Source organism: Equus quagga, chromosome 11 (assembly GCF_021613505.1).
Source record: "Equus quagga isolate Etosha38 chromosome 11, UCLA_HA_Equagga_1.0, whole genome shotgun sequence".
NCBI classification, from domain to species: domain Eukaryota; kingdom Metazoa; phylum Chordata; class Mammalia; order Perissodactyla; family Equidae; genus Equus; species Equus quagga.
In genome coordinates, this window is record NC_060277.1 from 73,419,842 (window position 1) to 73,437,748 (window position 17,907).

The window sequence follows — 17,907 nt, forward strand, 5'->3', positions numbered from 1 at the left end:
TTGACCCCTTACCTAACACCATACACAAAAACTAGCTCAAGATGGATCAAGGACCTAAATGTAAGACCTAAAACAATAAAACTCTTAGAAGAAAACATAGGACAAAAGCTTTATGACATTGGATTTGGCAATGACTTCTTGGATATGACACCAAAGGCACAGGTAACAAAAGAAAAAGCAGACAAAATAGACTTTATGAAAATCAAAAAATTTTGTGCATCGAAAGACGTCATTAACAGAGTAAAAAGGCAACCCACAGAATAGGAGAAAATATTTGTAAATCACATACCTGGTAAGGGATTAATATATCCAGAATATATAGAGAACTTCTAAAACTCAACAACAAAAGAACGACCCCATTCAAAAATGGGCAAAAGACTTGAATGGGCATTTCTCCAAAGAAGATTGAACGGCCAGTAAGCACATGAAAAGTTGCTCAACATCACTAATCATTAGGAAAATGCAAATCAGAACTACAATAAGATACCACCTCACACTCATTAGGATGGCTTCTATCAAAAAAAACAGAAAACACCAAGCGTAGGTGAGGATGTGGAGAAATAGGAACCCTTGCGCACTGTTGGTTAGAATTTAAAATAGTACAGCTGCTGTGGAAAACAGTATAGTGGGACCTCAAAAAATTAAAAATAGAATCATCATATTATCTAGTAATACCACTTTAAGGTATTAAAATAATTGAAGGCATGGTCTTGAAGAGATATTTGTACACCTATGTTCATAGCAGCATTATTCAATAGCTAGAATGTAGAAGCAACCCAAGTGTCCATCAGTGGATAAATAGATAAGCAAAATGTTGTATATACATGCAATGGAGTATTATTCAGCCTTTCAAAGGAAGGAAATTCTGCAATATGCTACAGTAATGATGAACCTTGAGGACATTAAGCTAAGTGAAATAAGCTGGTCACAAAAAGACAAATACTGTATGATTCCACTTACATGAGGTACTTAGAGTAGTAAAAATCATAAAGACAGGGGCCAGCCCTGTGGCCAAGTGGTTCAGTTCACACGCTCTGCTTCAGCGGCCCCGGATTTTGCCCATTCTGGTCCGGGGTCTGGACCGAGCACCACTCAGCAAGCCATGCTGAGGTGGCGCCCCACATAGCAGAACCAGAAGGACCCACAACTAGAACATACAACTATGCCCTGCAGGGCTTTGGGGAGAAGAAGAACAACAACAAAAGATTGGCAACAGATGTTAGCTCAGGTGCCAATATTAAAACAAAAAAAATCCTAAAGACAGAAAGTGTAATGGTGGTTACCAGGGGCCTGGGAGAGAGGAAACAGGAAGAGTTACTGTTTAGTGGGTATAGAGTTTCAGTTTTACAAGGTGAAGGGTTGTGGGGATGGATGGTGCTAACAGTTACATGTATTTAATAAGACTGAACTGTACATTTAGAAATGGTAAGATGGTAAATTTTATGTTATGTGTATTTTACCACAGTAAAAAAAACATACCTGGGGCTAGCCCAGTGGTGTAGCAGTTAAGTTTGCGCGCTCTGCTTCGGCAGCCTGGGGTTCACTGGTTCAGATCCTGGATACGGACCTAGCACCACTTATCAAGCCATGCTGAGGCAGGTGTCCCACATATGAAGTAGGGGAAGATGGGCACAGATGTTAGCTCAGGGCCAATCTTCCTCTGCAAAAAGAGGGTTGGCGATGGATGTTAGCTCAGCGCAAATCTTCCTCAAAAAAACCACAACCTATAACTGCTAATTATTTAGTAGTAACAAAATCCTCTTAGCCACATGACTTGTAACTATAGATTCTTATGGACTGCATCCTGGAAATGAGTGAAAATGATATTTTCTTCCAATTGGACTTTTTCTGTTGTTACTAGGGCTGATGTTTAGCAGAAATTCCATATTCCAGAATGAAAAGGTCTGAGGCAAAATTTCTCCATTAGAAGAGAACTGAGATGTAGACAGCTGTGGGACTGTGGCCTTTACCCTTTTTCTACTACACAAAGCATTTATACATCCCGTAATTCAGTTGTCACTGAAACAAACTGAAAGGTGCGAGAACAAATAATCTCGTATTCAATGCGGTATTTATTTTTTCTGCTGGCAGCAGGGAGAATGGGAACGGAAATGGTACAATCATAGAACAGGAAAGAATTCCTTTCAGGGGAATAGAAAAGAGCTGACAGTGAAGAATTTCAGGGAGCAGTTGAAAGGATACCATTCCTCCTCCTGTCCCCTCATCTTGACAGGCTGGACAGACTACAAGGCAAGGAAAGGTGTGGCGACAGTGGCTCCTGGCACAGAGACCCTCCAGATTAACCAGCAGCTGATTGTGGAAAGAACCATTCATAATGAAACTGAAATTTTCTAAGGAGAAGGGTTAATGATTAGAAGAGTCTCTTTCCATTCTTCCCTTTTGTAAAAGGAACGTAGGTGCCAGGGAATTGTGCTTTTTCAGTGTTCCTGTGTACTATACATTGTCGTATTAGGTTGTCCTTGAGTAATACTTTTTTTAAAAACTTTATTGGGGAATAAATGACAAATATAGAATAACATTTTGTAGGTAAACTTTGAGTTCTTAAACAGGAAGATCTAGTGGTTAAAAATATTTGATTATGCCTCCAGCAAAGTAAATAATTCTCAATAGTTAAGTATATATGTGTTAACTACTAAAACCAAAAGGGCATCTCCCTATGAGAACTAAATAGATGCTATAAGTTATAAGATCTAATGATTAAATAACTGATAATAATAAAGAATTAGTATTTTAGCCACAATCCAATATGAGGTTTCTGGTGGGGTTTTCTTTGTTTGTTTGTTTTTTGAGGAAGATTAACCCTGAGCTAACATCGCTGCCAATCCTCCTCTTTTTGCTGAGGAAGACTGGCCCTGAGCTAACATCTGTGCCCATCTTCCTCTACTTTATATGTGGGACGCCTACCACAGCATGGCTTGCCAAGTGGTGCCATGTGCATACCCGGGATCCGAACCGGCGAACCTCGGGCCGCTGAAGCAGAACGTGTGCCCTTAACTGCTGCGCCACCGGGCTGGCCCCTTCTGTATTTTTTAATTAAAAAAAGAGTCTACTTTAAATAATTGCAAAGTGCTATGCAAATATTCTTTTTTAAGTTAATCCTTTTAAAAAGGCAGTGAATGAATTATTATGAACGTTCATTGCTAATTTTATTCACCAAATTAATATAGAACAGCTCTACAAAATTCAGCACAGTTTTAGAGCAGGATTAACAGCCAATTCACTACAACTTTTGTATGAGTGAGTGAAGCTATCCTGTGGATATGCCTTTTATTTGGATATATAGGTTATTTTTTTATTTATATATTTTTTTAATTTATGTTTTTATTTATATGTTCTGAATTTTTTTGTTGATGGAAAGAAAAGAAAGTCCTTCATAGAGTGTCTCTCCTGTCCTGGGTATGTGGCTTCAGACTCATTCCCTGGGTTTCCTTGTCAGGGACCTGCAAGAGAGAGCTGAAGCCACAGCCACCGCTGTCATTTCCAGTGCTCTGCATGTGAATGCAGTGCCTCCGTGGCACCCACATGACACTCCAGGTGTACTTCTTCAGCCATGTGAGCTGCAGCTTCTTAAGTCAGTGTCTGTTCATCCCATCAAGGTCCAAAAGAGCCAGACCAAAGACCACAACCGAGGCCTCAGAAATTTTGAAGCCAACGTCATAAGTCTGGTGGACCAAAGAATTATTGGTTCTCAAATGGAAATAAACCAAATGAGAGTGAGCTTTTCTTATCAACTAGGCTTTTGTATGGACAATTGGAGTGTCCATCACAGGCTCTTACCTGAAAAGCCTTCTTTGCTTGGCTCTTCAAAACCATAGCCCTCTATTGAAATAGTTTGAGATTGATGGTGAATCCTTTGAGCCAAAGAATGTGTGATGGGGCATGCATCCTAGAAGTGGCAAAGTATTTTTCTCATGTCCTGTAAGGAAAGTCTTGAGATCTGTTCAGCTCACAGATTCTAGATAAATAAAAAGTGTTGGAGAAATAGGGTACTCCGTAGGTGTATCACCTTAGATGACAGAGTAAATCATGGCACTCTCAAGGAGCACTTTCAACAGTTTTGCACTTTGTTTACAGCAGCCACATGAAAGGGGCCAACCCTGAGAAGTCTCTGGCTTTGGGCTATCACTTTTTGCTAAGACCACCAATAGAATCTCAGTGCTGAACTGGCCTTCAACTCTCAGGGGCAGGGAGCAGCAGTGCTCCAGGGTATCTTGGCAGAAACTGTGCCGAGCTGCAGCTGGAGGAGTCTGTCGCGGCAGATGTGTGTGTTCTTCTAACTGGAACCTAATCCTAGAAGCTGCTCTTGATCCAAAGTCTTACTAGGCCGCCTGTCTTCCCCTGCCTTACCATAGAGTTTTTGAGACATTTGAAGAGCTTTTTCCAAATTATGCTTAAAATGAAAACCAAACCAATGTTGTGAAGAACTCAAGGGCCGAGATAGAGTACTGATGACTTATATTGGCACTGGCTTTACAAATTTAGCAAGACCATCAAGTGGTGTTATCTCAGGATAAGACCATATCCTACAGAAAAAACAATACAGCCAAGGAAACCCAGGGAATGAGTCTGAAGCCACACATCCAGGACAGGAGAGACCCTCTATGAAGGGCTTTCTTTTCTTTCCATCAACAAAAAAATTCAGAACATATAAATAAAAACATAAATTAAAAAAAAGTAAATAAAAAAATAACCTATATATCCAAATAAAAGGCATATCCACAGGATAGTTGTAGTGAATTGGCTCTAAAACTGTGTTGAATTTTGTAGAGCTGCTCTATATTAATTTGGTGAATAAAATGAGCAATGAAAGTTCATAATAATTCACAGATCTCCCTCTCAGGAAGGACTTTATCATTTTTCACACTCTTGTTTCTCTCTCTATGCTGTCAGCTCCCATGCATTTCTCGTTTCTGCATTCACAAGGTACGGCTAAGCCCTGGCAACCAATAGGCTTGTGTTACCTAATTGTTAAATTACTGAGTAAATGAGTGAAAATGTATGAATTGAAACCAGGGAAGCTTTATAGCAATAGGCATCTTAGAGCTTTAAGAGTAATTCATGACTGGAGGATTAACTTTTTATAGTGCCTGTTACAGTCTCCCAAAATGATTTTCCCAATTGAATAAAAGGTGTAATTAACTTCATTTTTTAAAAAAATAGCGTACAAATAAGAACCAAAGATTTGCCCATCCTTCTTCCAAACTTCTCTGCCCTCCCACTCCCACCCCCAAAATTAGAATCTCATCTTTCTCCAGGAAATAGTCAGGTAACTTTAAGAAATTAATAAAGTTAATATGCTTTCCTTCATGTCCACTACAAGTTATTTGTTTTGGATGAAAGGATAAGAGGCTATTAGGAAAGGTTTATTCTGAACACTTAATTCAGAACTGCTGAGTTCAGTGTAAGGTTGGGTTTTTTTCTTCTCTTGATATTTTTATGCTTATGGGTTTAAATAGTATAAACTGTAGGAACTCCTGATACACATGATTTTTCTTACCCTGAAACGTATACATACGTGTCTGTGTACACACAGCATATACACACACACACAAGTATATATATCAGGGTGAGAAAAATATATATGTATTTATATGTATGTGTGTTTCACCTGTCTGTGTTTATATTTTAAAAGGAAGTAGACACTATAGAAAGATTTCTTATTATAACCCAAATGAACAAAAGATTTTCCAGATAAAAGTGAAAACTTATCCCAGAGCAACATCTGTTCTTCAAATTGTGATTAAACAGGGAATGTCTATAAATTACAGGCATACAAATATCTATCTGTGTAATGGCAGGGGACTGGACCACATTATTGTTTTTCCTGTCTTTAGCCTTCCTGTCTAGTTAGATAAGATTCCAAGTCTACAGTGTTAATTTTCCTTTTAGGTATACAAAAGGGGTCATCAAGGGAAACCTGAACATCCAGCAGTGTAATAGAGGGAAAGAGCAATGAACTAAGAGTAAAGAAGACCTAGTTTTAGTTCTGTCTTACCTCTTATTATGCTATGCCTCAAATTCCCCATCTGTAAAATGAAGGTAACATCTGCCCATCTATCCTATATGATTGTTGAAAAAGCAAATAAAATAGTTTCTAGGAAAGCTTTAACAAATATTAAGCACAAAATATTACAGCAAGATGTGAAGTGATGGTACTTTCACAAGTATTTGTCTAAATTCTTTTCCGTTTTAATTTCACAAACTCATAGCCTAATTTCTCTAACTCTGTGTTATGACTGACACCCTTTACATCATATGGTATTAAGATCATTTACTCAACAAAAACAAGAAGAGAAATCATCAGACTTTCAGATACCAGTAAAGTTCCTACTTAGTACAAATCTTGTATTGAATTAGAAGTGAGAGCTTCCCATCTCTGGGTCTGTAGGTCAAATCTGATTCAACCTGGATGACTAGCTAAGTCACAGCCATTGGGTGCCATTTGGAAAACCCTGTTTAAACGTACTGATCATCTTGCTTCATTCATTCAATGAATATTTATTAAGCAAAGACTCATCTACTTGCTTCTCTGACTCGCTGCTATTCCACCCTCCTGAGGCAGAAAGAATATATTAATAAACATAACTGGCAGACTGTTCTGGTGTTAATTATTCACTGGGAATTTCCCCAAGCCAAGCAGTTATTTGGAGAGAGAAGAAAGGACCTGTTATTGATTACCTAAGCTAGCCCTAAAACAGCTGTTCTGCTGAAGCACCAAAGAAAGTTCAGGAAATTTAGAAACTGTTTAAAATATATAATTGGTTATGAGCCACCTTTGCTTACAACAATCCCTACTCTTCAGTGGAAAATTTCTCACCTCATGGCTCTAATAGAACTCACTGCTTCCCTTTCACAGCACTTCTAACACTATTGTTACTCATTACTTGTCTGTTCTTGCCACTTACAACTGAGTGAGGGCAGAGACATCTCTATCTTGTTCATGATTGCTTCCTTGAATTCTGGCACTTAGAAGGTACCTAATAACTTTCCCTAGAAGGAATGAATAAAGAACTATACTTTTTGTCATTTTCAGGCTGGGGAAAAGATATGTAGCCTCTTTGAGCCCATTTCCTCAACTCTATAATAGAAAAAGAATATTTTACAATTTTTCTTAAGGATTTGAGATATAAAGGTTAAGTGCCTATCACAGTAATAGGTACTCAACAAGTAGTAACTGTTATTATGACTGTTATTACTTGTTATCATTATAAACTGAGTTCTTCTAAAACTAGGATCATAATTTTGTGTCCATAATAAATAAATAAATTCCCACAGTATGTATTTCAGAAACTTTCAGAATCATTGCAGCCTGGTTCTTCATCCAAAAAAAGGGACAATTAATACTAAGGTTAAAGCCCTTTTCAAATTCATTAAAATATAGCTGATAGGCCAATGTGTTTTTGTTTTTGTTTTTTAACACATTTTTTTTTTCCAAGGAAGATTAGCCCTGAGCTAACATCTGCTGCCAATCCTCCTCTTTTTGCTGAGGAAGACTGGCTCTGAGTTAACATCTGTGCCCATCTTCATCTATTTTATATGTGGGATGCCTGCCACAGCATGGCTTGACAAGTGGTGTATAGGTCCAGGATCTGCACCAGCGAACCCTGGGCTGCCGAAGAGGAGATTGTGAACTTAACCCACTCTGCCACGGGGCCTTGTTTTGTTTTGCTTAACTACCCCTCTTCTTAAGAGGGGAACATGTAATCAGTGAAATCACTTTTAATATTCAAGTGAGTTAAATGGTGATTGTCTTAGGTAGGTTGGTATATGAATTCTACAGAATACCAAATAACTCTCAATTTTAAGAAAACCGAACTTCAGCTTTTCTATTAGAAAGATGATCTACAACATATATACATTACACACACATTCTCTCACATGTATATTGCTGCCGCATCTTTAGCCACATAAAATATTTACGACTGATATCCTCTAGAAAAGGAAAATATAGGCCGTGTAGAAGATAGGAAAGGCGTATTTGGGAAGATTGCAAATAATTACATATAAAAATATTATGCCAATAGGAAGTTCATGTGTGTTGCTATTTTTAAGTTGGAGATTTTATCTGTGATTGAAAAAGAGGAAATGGTTGTTGTTTTTTTAAAAAATAGCTTTTTGGCTAGAAGTTACATATGAAATTCCAAGTTCCTTAACTGTGATAAGGTAAATATTCAGGAGCTCAGTTTTAAGAGTACCAAATTCTACCATGTAAAAGCTCATTAACTGGGTTCTTCCCTCCCCCAGGAGTTGGTTGGTTGGTTTGTTTTTTCTATACTGTAGTTTATTTTAGGATGTATTAAACTTTAAATTCGTATAGCATGCAGGTACTGATGACCTGTGGGAATCTGGGAATTGACCTGGAATTGAGAAGGTCAGGATTACTTAACAGCATGACAGTAATAATGTAAACTAAGAGATTGGTTGAGATTGCCAAGGGAGAGGGTTAGCTATTACTCTAACACACTTCTCTCTGCGCATCTGCTTTGAGGCAGGCAAAAAAAAAAAAAGAAAAAAAGGCAGAAAATGAGCCTATGCAGATCTCTTCATATGTCAAGAATGAGAAATTAAATTAGCCTTAAAATACACACACACACACAATTACAATTCTCTGTCACTCTAGAAATTTCTGGAAAATGACTGATGAGCCAACTTGATATGGATCTTTTAAGTTCATTTCGGAAGGTTTTGAAGCTGCAAAATATTCAAATGGTCTTATTGGCATCTACAGCTTTGGTGAAAATATTTCTTTTTCATGGTGTTTAGGCTCTTTAAATATTGTATCCTTTAAGTTAAAAATGCTTGCAGATCAAGATCAATTATTGTGACATGTCCTACTTTGTCATTGGGTTAAATATACATTTTATCTTTCTCTACCGGCTTGTCTCCCTCATCTTGTAAACGTGATCAGGTTTTTATAAGACTAAAAAAGAAATAAAAATATTTTAAAGTACCATTTCATACCCCTGCTTTCACCTCAAACTACTATTTTGATTGATTGATTGATTGATTTTTTTTTTTTAAGGAAGATTAGCCGTGAGCTAACTACTGCCAATCCTCCTCTTTTTGCTGAGGAGGACTGGCCCTGAGCTAACATCCATGCCCATCTTCCTCTACTTTATACATGGGATGCCTACCACACCATGGCTTTTGCCAAGTGGTGCCATGTCTGCACCCAGGATCCGAACCATAAACCCCGGGCCGCTGAGAAGCGGAACGTGTGGACTTAACTGCTGCGCCACCAGGCCGGCCCTCTATTTTGATTTCTTGAAAGGAATGTTTGATGCCTCCTTTGTCAACTTCCATGCACTCCCATGAAATCTGACTTTTGCCCCCTCCACCACTCAAACTGCTGCTCTTGTTAAGATTGCCAGTGAATGCTTTTTGGTTCCATCTTAAATGAAGCTATTGACCATTTTTCTGTGCAGTGTTCACCTCCTTTGGCTTTCTTACCATCCTTCTTTGCTGGTTGTCCTTATACTCTCTGCCCAGAGCCTCCCAATTGTTTTCACCAGCAGTTCTTCCCGTTACATCTCTTAAAAGTTAATTTTTCCCAGGAAACCATCCTTGCCTCTTTTACTTTACAGTGCAAACGGAAATTTTCAGTCTTTTGGGGAACACGGAGTCGTTTGAAAAGCTGGTTAAAAGGTCAGACTATTTTATCAGAAAAATGTGTGCATACAACTTAATTTTGCATATAATTTCAAGAGTGCTGATGGCTTCCCATTCTCTGGTATATGTATTGTCCCCTGGTGGCCTCATCTACCTCATTCTTCTTGCCTGTGTGCCAAGAATTTTCAAATCTGTATATCCACTTCAGATCTCTTTTTGAACTTTAAACCCTTGTTTCTAACTGCCTACAAATCTTGTATATTCTGTGATTGTCTTTATTAAATTTATTTCTCTTCCAAAGTTTCTTCCTTTCCTTATTAATGACCTCACCATCCACTTAGTAGTTTAAGCTAGAAACTTCATATTCATCCCTGACTCTTCCCCCAACATTCAGTCAGTTCCTAAGCCTGTCACTTCTGTCTCCTGAACCTCTTACTGATGAAAGAACAAACAAAAGGTCATAGACTGAAACAGGGAATTAGTACAGACAAAATCATTTTAAATTAGTGAAAATAACTTCTTGAACAAACATCCAAGAAGGAATAGTAAGCATCAGGTTTAAGGTGGATTTAGACAGACTGATCCTTTTATTCTGTGGTGATACTACAGGCTTTATCATCTGGGTATTCTCTACCGTTTGGCAAAACCTATTTTAATCAAATTTGAAAAGCTTGCATGATGTAATATAGAGGGGTTTTTAGTGGCAGGATTTATGTTAATAGCTTTATAAACGACTTTAATTCCGTATTTATAGATTAATTAAGGGCAGAAGGGATTACATAACACACACATATATGTTTTTATCTCAGACTTTCCCCTTTCTATTCAATATCTCTGCCTCAGCCTTAGTCTAAGACCTCTTCTTGCTTGAATTATTGCCTCCTAACATGATCTCCCTGAGTCTAACTGATACTCGTACCAATACATCCTCCACCTACCCTCAGACATGACTCAGATTTATTCGTGTCACTTTCCAACTTAAAGTCTCCCATTATTCTCCATTGCCTAAAGAATGGTCTAGTCTTTGGTGTGACATTTTAAAAACTTTAAAAACTGGCCTCAGTCCAACTTTCCAGCCTTACTTTCTGCCACTCAACCTTGTACCCTTTATTCAGGCCTTAAAGAACTACCTGCCCTTCCCTAAGTGTGCCTTTTATCCTCTCAGAGTTAACTTATATATGCCTTCAAGCACCAAATTAATGCTTTATATTCATTATCTCCTTTAATCATTATAACAGCCCTAGGGAATTGTTATTGCTCATTTTACAGATGAGGAAGATGAGACACAAAGAGATTAGTGACTTGCCCAAATCATGCAGCACAGAACTCAAATTCAAACTCAATATATTCTTGACTCTAAAGCCTTTCTTACCCTCTTCTGGAATGTCCTTTCCATCCTTTTTCTGTCTGGTAACATTCCATTCATCCTTTAAAGCCTATCACATATGCCCTCCCATGGAGAGTTTTCTTTTTTCACTCATTTACCCTGTAAACTTTTATTGAGCGCTTTTTGAGTTTTGGTTAAGAAACCGGATTTTAGAATTAGATGAGATGTTGGATTGTCCTGGTTTTCTGATCCTCTGATTTCTAGTTTTTCTTGTATAATCCACACCCATCATGCATGCATTGTCTTTAATTTCCTGTTTTGATCTCTTTAGAGTGAAAATTTATAGACAGTTGTGAGGAGAATTGTATACAGAATCCTTCTAAAACTTTAAACTTTCCTTCAGTCTTTTACAGTCCTCTTAGCCACACCTAATTCAACAGCAATTTTAAAAATAACTATCCTTTATTTAGGTTTTCAAAAGCATTTGAGTTCATTTTTATAGAAATAACTTTTTATTTTTATACTCATATATGTACAATTGGCTTACATAATGTCTAATTAAATTTTATAATTATGATAAGTGCAGTGGGCATCAACAATTGTTAAACACACAGATTCTTGATAAGCATCCAACTTTTAAAAGCAGAAGTGAATGGGCGTGCTTGAGAGGAGTAACCTGCTGTACGGGACTGCCTCTGCTGTGATGACAGTATGCTTTACAGAGAGAGTGGAGACTGTCAGTTAATCCAGCAAATCCTGTAAAAGTGGAAGCTGGTTAGCAATTCTCATAGACGATGAAATGAGATATAAGTTATTTACATAGTTTGCCATAATGCTTAGCACATAGTACATGCTCAGGAAATGTTATTTACTATTACTAGTGACCATTATAACTTTTTTAGAGGGGTTTTTGAATAAAGCATTAACCAAACAGCTTTGGGTGGTGATGAGAGGGGGAGAGGAACAGGCTTTTCAAGTTGAGGACATCTGCAAATGCAGACCAGTAAACAAGCACACCACTCAGGAAGAACACTGAGTAGTTTGGTGGGCTGAGGACCATTTTTTCATGTAGCTCATCTGTCTCCCATGCTTTACTGTGAGCTGTTTAGTGTATAATTATATATTCGCATACTTTGAATACCTACTATTAACACAGTGCCTGGCAGTGTTGGCATTCACTATTTTGATATGCTTCTGTTTACTCATCTGTAAAACATGAATAATAAGTATAGCATATGTCCAAACATGAATTAATATTTGGAAGGGACTTTGAAAGCCCTGTTCTGAAGGTTCAGTATAAGAAATTTAATATTTTATTTTCTTGTGTTCCTTTTTTATTATTTTTCTCTAGATTCTTAGTACTTATCGTTATGCCCATGTAAAAGTATAAGCAACAGTTCTTTTGTAGTTAATGCTTTAGTTTGGCTGACTAAAGCTCTCTTTCCTCTGAGATTAAAAAAAGGGATCCTTAGGAGAAAACATGGCTCCTCCTTATGTGTTTTGGATGCAGAGCAAAATTTGAACTCCTTCAGAGATGTGAACTTAATGTTTGATCAAACACATCTGTTGTTCAAGCAGCATCACCCAATATAGTCCAATGTCAGTATGGCCCTTTGGAGATGGGTGGCTGTGGAGGATTAAGATGCCTCTAAAAAGAGATTGCATCTTTAAAGAAGATTAATCTTATAGCCCACATAGGCAGGTATTTGTGTGCTTTTGTTCTTTTTTTAGTGATGGGATTTTAAAAATTTATTTATTTATTTTTTGGTGAGGAAGATTGGCCCTTAGCTAACATCTGTTGCCAGTCTTCCTCTTTTTGCTTGAGGAAGATTGCCACTGAGCTAACACCTGTGCCAATCTTCCTCTATTTTGTATGTGAGATTCCACGACAAGCGTGGCTTGACGAGTGTTGCATAGGTCCACACACAGAATCTGAACCTGTGAACTCCCAGCCTCTGAAGCAGAGTGTGCAAACTTAACCACTACACCACCAGGTGGCCCCAGGATTTGGCGGTTTTTTTAATTGTTTTAAATGTGTATTTAGGTGCCACTTTGCATTACATTCAACTACAAAGAGTTTCAGAATGGAGGGTAGAAGAGCTTTGTTTTTGTCACAGTTTAGTTGGCTGTTTAATCATTCACCTCTGTTCCAGTAATACCTAGAATAAATTACTCCTGGTAATAATGTAAGGAGAAAATAACTTTCTTTAATTGTAATTCATTCAGTGTTAGCTAAATCTGTCACCAGGCTCTCTCACTCATAGCCCAAACTTATTTTTTATTACATGAAAATGACTATAATTATAACTGATTTTAGGCAATCAATAAATTTAACTAAGGACTTTATTTTTAACAATCATTTATTATGTCTTCCTATTTGCTCGATTTTTAGAAATCAGTTTGGGCATATTTTTAAATTCAATTTTAATCTAAATGATTAATTTAATCTAATTTTAATAAGTAAATAATTTTTCTTTAAAAATTTCTGTTAAGAATTGTGTTGAGGCAGTAATATCTTTCATTTCTCAACATGGAATTGCTGTTTTTATCTCAACACAGTCCTTTTCCTTGAAGACCTTCATTTTGAAAGGCAGTTGGCTGTCTTTGAAACAGTCCACATTCAAGCTTAGTTTTCTTTGAATCTGTTACTTTACCTATAAAATTATGAAAACATCAGTCTCAAGGAGTAATTACTATTAAATTAGACCACTTAAGGTGAAGTACTTTACAAATAAATAATAAATAATGTAGTAATTTTAAATTCTGGTAATGTAGTGATTTTAAAATGCCACTAAAACAAAAAGACTTATAGTCTGTTGTTCTCAGTTGTGTGGAAAGAGCACTGGTATTGGAGTTAAAAACCTTATGTTTGTACTGGTTGCATGACCTTGGACAAATACATTCATTATTTGAGATTCAGTTTCCTTTTCCTTAAAAAAAAATTTAGCATGCTTATTGTGAGGCATAAATAACATACAAATATAAAAATACCTCAATTATTAGGCAAACTACTATTGCATAAATGTTATATCACAGTGGTATTTTATTAATAGTGAATGTCTTTTGTTCTTCTCATGGTCAGCTTGTAGCAGAGCATTTTCCTGAGATAACAGAAGTTAATTTAGAAGGTTTGTGAGGGGGACTATAAAAATCTTTTTACAACTTTCAAAAGTATTTCTCTTCTAATTATTTAATATACTCATTTTGTTAGGGTTGCTTATCAACCATAAATAGTTTTCCTTAATAGTTTAAGCTTTGGGCTTAAATTGTGATGAGAAGTGGATTATAAACAAATGACTTCATAAACTCTCCAGAAAGGGACGGAAAAGTCAAAGCTGAAATAACTACAGGAAGTGACTATGTGAAGATAAATCTTAAGGAACTGATACTTGTTAGATACCATAAAGCAAGAACTTAAACAGTAATTAGATTATCAAACCTAATTATTGTTTTCTGTGAGTATGTTAGGTCCGTAAGTGTCTGAAACCAATTAATATCCTTCCTCACTAGTATTTTTAGACAAAAATATGAATTAGAGGTTTTTGTGTTGTTTTTCCAACATTTTATCATAAAAAAGTAAACATGCAGACAAGTTGAAAGAATTGTACAGTAAACACCCAAATACATACTCCTCTTGGATTCACAGTGAATCAAAGTATTGGTTCCAGGGCCATCCCCATGGCTGAGTGGTTAAGTTCTCACTCCGCTTCGGTGGCCCAGGGTTTCGCGATTGGAATCCTGACCACGGACATGGCACTGCTCATCAGACCATGCTAAGGCAGCGTCCCACATGACACAACTGGAAGGACCTACAACTGAAAAAAATACACAACTATGTACCAGGGGGCTTTGGGGAGAAAAAGGAAAAATTAAAAATCTTAAAAAAATAAAAGTATTGGTTCCAAGGTGTATTGGCTGTGCCACGTATCTACTTATCTATCCATCCCTGGACTAGAACTTTTAAAGCAGGAAACTTTTTTTTTTTTAAGATTTTATTTTTCCCTTTTTCTCCCCAAAGCTCCCCGGTACATAGTTGTGCATTTTTAGTTGTGGGTCCTTCTAGTTGTGGCATGTGGGACGCCGCCTCAGCATGGCCTGATGAGCGGTACCACATCCGCGCCCAGGATCCCAACCGGAGAAACCCTGGGCCACCAAAGCGGAGTGTGCAAACTTAACCACTCGGCCACGGGCCAACCCCCAAAGGAAATGCTTTTTTTAACTCTTTTCTATGTATTTTATATAGCAATCTTAAGAAATAAAAAAAAAAAAGTTCAATGCTTTACAAGATCTAATGAATTTTCCATTAAAGAAAAATATGCCATATTCATAATATAAAAGCATGAATAGAAAGATGAACACCACGTTCAGGAGAGTATGTACATGTATGGGGTCGGGGGAGGGGTCATAGAGAAGTTGACAGAGGACTTCAGCTGTCTAGTTTTGTTTCTTAAAATCTGAAGAGTAAAATGTTAGAATGTGATAGTGCTATCTATGAGTATCTGTTATGCTCACTGTTCTTTGTTATATGTTTGAAATATTTCACAATTAAATAAAGATTTGCTACTTAGTTTCCTTTTCTTGTGGCAAAGTATTTTTTACCTCACTTAAGATTTATTGTCCAGTTGGCCATCCAGCTGAGGTGGATTGAATAGAATCTGACAACACTGTATCTTTTCTCCATTAGTTGGTGTACTGGCTGAAGAATGATACAAAGTGCCCCCTTTCTGCTAAAGATTGGGAGGGTAAAGCTTTTGCATACTTCTTGGTTTTGCCTAACTCAGAGAGGAAAAAAAACTTCCTGTGTAGTAACTTAAATTCCTTGAAGATATATGACATGGTTATTGAAAAGTGCATGATTGCCTAAGTATGTGATTTTGCATGTTCACCTGATTTTAGAGAGGAAAGACGTGGAAAGTGAAATATGGCCGGGAAAGCTGATACATGAAAGCTTGGAGAGATAATGATGCTGCTCAGCCAGGGCCTGGAAACTTGACCAGTCTAAACAAACAGCATAGTACTAAATTGTTTGTGAAAGGGCTGAATCAATCCTGCTGCGATTTGAACTTTTGGCTCCTGAAAGTCTAGGGCAGGCTTGAAAATAAAAATAAAGCCGTTACCTACCAAGTTGTGTTCCAGGCCTTCTACTGGATTCTCTGTGTGAAGGAGGCATCTACCTGAACAGCAAGAGGCCAGAGGAGAAAGATGAGGCAGTGAAAAAGAGTCTTAAGGGCTTCTCCCTATACCAGGTGTGAGGGAGTGAGCTCCCAGGGGGAGACAACCTTCGTCATTAATGTATTTATTCCTTCAGGAAATATTTATCGAGAGCCTTAAGAAAAATATAGTGGGTTGTGTAAAGGTTCAGCCAACCAACCAGAATATGTTCAATGCTTATGACTTGGCTAGCAGTGTGCTAAGCTCTAGGAAGTCCACAAAAGAGAGTTACTGTGTCTGGTTTGCTCTAGCAGAGATAAATTATGTGGCATAAAATAGAGAATAAGACCTTGCACAACAATATAGATTTTAAATTCCAAAGGAGTTAGAAAAATGTCATCACATACTGTAAACCAGGAATTGATCACTGTACTTAATCAGAAAATCTAAGTTCAAATCCTAGCTCTGACACTTTCTATGTAAACTTGGACAGGTCCCTTAATTTCTGAGCCTCAGTTTCCTCATCTACAAAATGAAGCTGATAATCCCAGCTAGCTCTGCTTACCTATGCACAGGATTGTAATGAGAATCAAGTGAGGATGGATGTGAAAACACTATAGAGTTTCTAATTATCGAAAGAGCTGAGAATTGAACTAGGCCTTGAAAAATATATTATGCATGGACAACTTGAAAGGCTGGATAAAAATCATCTCAGAGAGGGAACAACTCGAACAGAGAGGAGAATGAGACTCAGATATGGGAGGACAAAATAGAAACCACCTAACTTTGGGGAGAATGGGTAAAAAATAGTTACATTGGTTGTGTTGAAGAACGAATAGAGTTGAAGGTAATATGCCATAATGAATGGATTATGGTAGGATTTAAATTATGGAGGATCTGAAGGCTAGAAGGAAGAGTTTGGACTTGATCTGAAAGGGAATAAGGAACTATTTGGAGATTTTGAATGGGGAATTATTATAAAAGTGTTTAACTCTTATTCATTTTGACAGTCAGTATCTCACAAACTGCCTGGCATACAGGTATTCAGGATTAGTCCAACTGAACTCAGTTAATCTGTCAACAAAATGTAGGATGACTTGGACACATCCGAGACGGGAGTCTAGGCTTCTTATCACCTAGATATTAGTCTGATTCATCCTTGTCTTTAACTGTAACAAGGATTGAGAATACCTGCCCAGCTAGTACGTTTATTCCAAACATCAAATAAGATGATGATGCCATCATTATCCACAAATACATTAAGTGCCTCCTTCATGTAGGATGCTGTGTAAAAAAAAACTAGGGAAACAAAACCTGTAGATATAAGGGCTTTGAAAAATGTCTTCAGAAGAATATTCATTTGAAATGCAGAGTTCCAAGGGATCTGGTAGCAAGAGGATGGTATACAACAGCCAAAAGATCATCTTACTGCTATATTTAGTACTGAGTTAGGTCCCTGTTATTGTCAGGACCGCTGTACATAGCTAGGATCAGGTGGAGGAGCACACACCAGGTGCAGTAAGGTAGGTATTTAAGGTGTCCACGAGTCCTTTCCTTTGGCAGTAGAGCTTTTCAGACGTAGCCTGTTCTGCAGTGAGCCTCCATCTTCCTGGAGATGGCGTAGAATCCTGGTGAAGGAGACAGGTTCTGGAGCCAGAATAACTGGCTGGGTTTGAAATACTGCTATGTAACCTTAGGCAATTATTTAACATCTCTGAGCTTCATAAAGATAATGGTAGAATCATAGGTTGTTTGTCAGAATAAGTGAGATACTGCCTGTAAACTCTTTTTTTTTTTTT

At 37.4% G+C, this 17,907-nt stretch overlaps 1 protein-coding gene across 3 annotated transcripts in view; it reads left to right on the plus strand.

Annotated features, from left to right (window-relative positions):
* The window catches only part of SSH2 (slingshot protein phosphatase 2), a 240,854-nt gene that overhangs the window by 113,189 nt on the left and 109,758 nt on the right, over positions 1 to 17,907 (plus strand). The gene's annotated exons all lie outside the window — the stretch shown is intronic.